Below are 5,819 nucleotides of genomic sequence, written 5' to 3' on the forward strand. Positions count from 1 at the left end.
GCAGGCTCCCTAAGAGAAAGGCCTTGACGTCACAATGGCTGCGAGAATGCCGGCCTCCCCTTGCTGGGCCACAGTCCACAGCAGCCACCCCCAGGGGACCTTACCAGCTTTTGCTGCCACTGTCTCCAATCCCACTGCCCTAAGTGACACCCCCGCTATGGACACCACCAGCCCTGAAATTGTGGCTGCCACCTCTGGGACTCTCTCCCAGAGTTGCAATGACCTCTGTCCTTTTCCGCTTTTAAAAGAAGGGAGACAACTTGTCCAAGGTTATGCTCCCTTCCCAGGGGGCTCTACATCCAATGCCGAGACACAAAGGCCCAGCCTCATGGGACAAGCCAACGAGCACACTGCAGCGCCAGAGCTCCAGTAGGATCAGCTGGGACCTTTCATCTGAGCTGCGCTACAGGCTAGCTTCTTCCTCTGCCCAGTCCTGCATCCTTCCCCGCTGTCCCACAGGTGTTGTTCTGAAGGGTGCACTTTAATAAACACCCTGCATGCTACTCTCTGCTCTGGAGCAGCTTCCCCGGTAATCCGACCTACAAGGATCCAGGTTGCAGTTTACCAAATTACTGATAACATATCCATTTTGAGGCACTGAACTCAAGGAAAAATATAAGCTATAAAATTTCCTTTCTGATTCCTTCCACCATACTGTTAGTTTCTCTTTCTTTCCAATTTCTTTGAGACATAATTGACATAAAACATTGTATTAGTTTAAAGGGTACAACACAATGATTTGATACAGGTCTGTATTGTGAAATGATCACCAAAATAAGTTTAGTTAACATCCATCATTTCACATAGTCATAAACATTTTTTTTGTGATCGGAACTTTTAAGATATATTCTCTTAGCAAATGAGAACTTTTAACATATGTTCTCTTAGCGACTTTCAAATATACAATACAGTAGTGTTAGCTATAGTCACCATGCTGTACATGACACCCCCAGGACTTACTTATCTGTACCTTCACCCCATTTCCCCACCTCGCACCCCTGCCTCTGGCAGCCACCAATCTGTCCTCGATCTGCAGGCAGCCCTCCCTGCAGGTGAGGGAGTGAGTCGTTCCGTCCTAAAGGAGGGATCTGGGCACACCACAGCGTCCACCACAGAGCCACCTGGGCACAGAAAGGAACAAGTTCTAGAAGTATGTACAAAAAAGCCACGAATGGCGGAACCTATGGGAAGACAGACTGGAACATTTAGGGGAAAAAGGCGGCCTTTTTGTTTTCCGTTCATATCTTCTGTGCTGTTTAAACTCGGAAAGTATTTGCTTTTATTGCTGTTAATTTTTTTTTTTTTAGTGTCATCTGGGGTCATCTGGGTAATTGGATCATAGGTCATTTTTTAAAGGAAAAAAATGCTTCATAATAAAAATAACTAACTTTGAAAAAATAACAAATAAATAAAAGGGGAGAAAAATAAATAAAACCTGCATGCAGGGCACGCACTTGGATTCCGTTATCTCTCTGTCTGCTCCCCAGCCTGCGGAGTCAAGGAAGGCCAGCATCTCTGAGTGACCCCCTTGCCCTCCTCACTGTGGAGCCCAGCGGGAGCTTTCTCACCAGGCAGGAGGGGCTGAAGTCAACCCAGAAGCCCTGGCTGGTGCTCGCCCTCCTGCCTGGAGGGGAACACAGTGGACTGCAGCAGGCTGGGAGCTAACTATCCTTCAGGCACCTTTTCAGTTTTCAAATGTGTGTCCATGCCCATATACCCCTACTTAGACTCTATAGAACAACCTTTCAGCAGGGGCAAAATTCTCTTGGCACGCAGATTATCAGTCAAAAACCATTTAAAATCTCTCCTTGCCCTAAGCAGATCTCCATTTCAGGCCTGGCAAGATTGCACATATAATCCGAATGTGCAGAGATGCAATTAGATTTGAAATCTATTCGGTGATTTGCTTAGCATTGTACCTTTTTATAATGGTTTGCCTTAGCAAACGTTAAAAATAATTTGCTCTACCTGACACGTGCTAAGAAAAGATATGCAATCTGATATGTTTGCCCCTTTCTCCCTCATACTTGGCCTCAAACTTCTGGTTCCTTAAACACAGCACGTTCTCTCCGATCTCTGAGCCTTTGCTAGTGCTGGTTCCTACTGTTGAGAATTGTCTCAACCTTCAAACCATCCCCTCACTTACCTTGTCCCTATCATCTTCAGGTGTCAGATTAAATGCTAATCACCACACCCACCCCCCATAAGGTCTTCCCCAGACTCCATAAAGTAGGTCAGATCACCCTGCTGTCTGTCCCCATAGTATCTTGTACCCTCACTGATGGCAATCCTCTTCAGATTCTATTACATTTCCCTGTTATTTGTCTGAATACTCAGGCAAATGAGGACAGTGTCACTTGTATGCCCACTGTCTAGCACAGCTCATAGTTGGCACTCAAAATGTGTTTTTGAATAAATGAATGAGTGAATGAATGAGAAGGCACTTTTGGATTAACATTAGCTTAAAACAAACCACAGAATAATACAGCAACAGAGGGAAGATTAAGTCTGCATAAATTTCATTGTACATATGTACTTATCTAGTATGCTCTTGAAGTCTGTTACTAGAAACATCAAAGCCCTATAGTGACATAGAAAAATGTTTTCATCATCCAATGGAATCATTTGCTAGGCTGAAGAGTAAGGGATGTTGATTAACTATACCATCACAATACAAATCAGTTCTCTTTTTTTAAATGGAGGCTTTGCATATGTGATTCAATATAGAAATACACAGTATAGGTAAAGTTACTGTCCAGAATGGAGAAAGTCGCTTGAATCTACAAACAAGTTTTCTACCGATCACATCATTTCCAAACATCCCATTAGTTGCAGAGAACAGCATAAGTGACACATTTCCCTGGAAAAAGAATGGAAGGGTGTGACTGAGGCTTTATCAAAACCAAAGCATGTGCTAAGGACCTTCACCCAGGAATGTAAACTTTCTCTTGCTGCTTCCTATTAATAGTGTTAAAAAGCACACCATGGGGCTTTTTTTCTATTAAATATTGAATGAATCTGTGAAGCGCTATGAAATGCTAACCAGAAGGACAACCCAAAATAAATTTAACAACAAGCACAGATCTACATGGAAAGTCCTTTGTAATGTTTTCCAGGGCACTACACTTTTTGAACACTACATACCGGAAAATGTTATATGGAAGAAACGTCACTTTATGAGCCTTTAGATGAGGCCTTTTCTATTTTAATGAATGTCATATATAAGGAAATGTTCAATATAACACAGTTTCACTGAACTGTATTGGTGGAATGAACTGCAGTCACTTTAAATTTTCGGCTTTAATCTTGTGAGAAATACATTTCTAAATATCTTTGGCAAGATATCCAAGGTTTATTTCCTTCTCAATGTGGATTTTAACTCAAAAAGTCCAGCCAGGCTCACATTTGTGGTACTCTTCAGGTTAATTACAGGCAAAGAAATTGACAAAATATCAAATGAGCGATGAGGATATTTCCATTCAATTATTTTTAAGCACTGAAAAACAGGGTGTGCGTGAATTTTCTCAGTTTTAAATTACTCTCAGCATTTAAAAACCACCTGGATGGGTTCAAGAAGTAATGTGAGGCTGAGAAAAATATGAATTAATGAAGAACACATTTTGGTGATAGGCCTATAAATAAATTGTTTCTGAGCATATAGTTGGCACCCGCAGATTGAATAATGCTAATATAAGCAGACACAGATTTCTAAAGTCTTTTTATGTAAAATGTGGTTAGTTCCTGCTTTCTTTGCTATGCTAATGAATGCCAGGGAGAGTGTAAGCTGTATTTTAACTTTTTGTTTACACCGTTGGACACATGCTGAGAAAGTTCCCACAAAATACTGCTTACCACGTGAACTTAAAATGTCCAAGCTCACGGAATTCATCACGTTTTAAAAAATGATTTGGTTTCCCACATTCAAGATAATAGTCCTTCGTTATTTTTAACAACTTTGGCATATAAGATACGTAATAACTGCTTAAATATAATAGCATAGCCTTCGTTACAATAAATCATTAAATTTAATAGGTCTGGATTGCGACGGACTGCTGATTCTTCTAGATGGTAAGATCTTTATCCTCCCTGGAAGCATGCAGGAAAAATCCAAAAGCAAATTTCTTTGAATTTTCAACAGAGGCAGCCTATTTAGGTGGGTTCATTCAAAACCAAAACATCTTTTCCAGTCAGGAGAGCAGAAGGCATCATATTAGGAAGAAAATACACGGCAGTTGGAATGTGGAGCAGTCTCCTCACTTCCCAGGACAGCAACGATACAACCGTTTGAAATGTAGCAGGAGCGGAGACAAAGCAAAATGAAAGACACCAGCACGTCACTTCGTCTGTTGTCAACATGCTTTCACATTTCATTTCATCTAATATTCCTCATAACAACCCACGAAGAAGATGAGGCCAGCAGGACCACCCCTAGCCCTGAGAGCTAAGAGGACTGATACAGGTTCACATACCATATCTAAATATTTAAATTTTACAGCAAGCTCACAAGCGGTTAAATAAAATATTTAATATGTTCTCTTCCCCTGCTTTAACAAATATATCTTCCTAACAACAAAATTGAAAAATCCATGTAAAACCTCAGTTTATATAAGACTGAAAGTTGGTAAAGTATCAAAGAAAACTGAATTTAACTTTTATTGTGCATATTTGAGTGTTCTGTTGATGCGTCAGCAATGTTTGGGTGAGTGATAAAACAGAAATAACATAAACCATTTTAAAAATTGTATATTTATCTCATAGAATTTCTGCAAATTCGGTAATTGTGTTGCTGTAATCAAGGTTTCCACATAGTTGGTTTCTATTGGAAGCCAACTCAGACAACCTTTCTGGAGTCATTACAGTTCTTGAGTAGTTTTTTATTCATTAATATGGAGAAGTTTTGTTCTGCTAAGGCAATAGCAACTGAAATTTTTAATAAGAATTTAGAGCAATCTTTAAATTTGGAAATGGAATATGAAATAACAAATCATGTTCAACATTATAATAGGGATGCAGGTGATAAATTATTATCCCAAAAAATTACAAAATAGTTTAATTACAAGGTATAAATCTCTGTCAGTTTATCAGATTTTCAAAGCATCTTAAAGCAGTATCCAGAGCCATACAATCTCTCTTAGGTTCTTCTTCTTTTAAAATTGTCAGTGCAAGGATATTACAAACAGAAGTGAAAATAGCAGTATGTTACTCAGTTTGCTCTGGTCACTTTTCAATTGAGACCATAACTTGCCTTCTAATGGCCAGAAAATATGCTTTATAGAAATTAGTTTTGGAAATGCTTGTACATAAATCTTTTTCTGTGTAGTCAAGAAATATGTTCATTTCTTGTAATTTCCTTCTGTTTTAATGAAACGTCACATTTGTTGCATATTTAACATGTAGTTTCTTGCAATTTGAAAAAATAATTTTCTCCCAAGTTTTGTTTTTTGAGTTTTTCAATCCTTTTAAAAATGAAGTAGCCAAACACATCTTTTCTGTGTTGTTGGTCATTATCTTCTGCTAACATTATTAATAGCAAGCAACACGGACAGTCCACATTCAAAATTAAATTTATAATTTGTTTTCCACCAAAACTTACAATTTCATTTTTATTTGAGGAGTTTCTCAACACAGCTTTTGAAATCCAGTTAAGCTGAGTAATATTTACTTTTTTAGGTGTTTTTTTCTCTCACTTTATTATCCAAGAATTCAATGATCCAATTTGAATTCTCCATCCAAGAGAGAAGTCGTATTTTTCATTATTTTTTATTCATACTACATCTTTAACCATTCCATTAACAAATTTGGAAATTATTTCTAATAAA

The sequence above is a fragment of the Equus przewalskii genome, chromosome 2 (genome assembly GCF_037783145.1).
Source record: "Equus przewalskii isolate Varuska chromosome 2, EquPr2, whole genome shotgun sequence".
NCBI classification, from domain to species: Eukaryota; Metazoa; Chordata; class Mammalia; order Perissodactyla; family Equidae; genus Equus; species Equus przewalskii.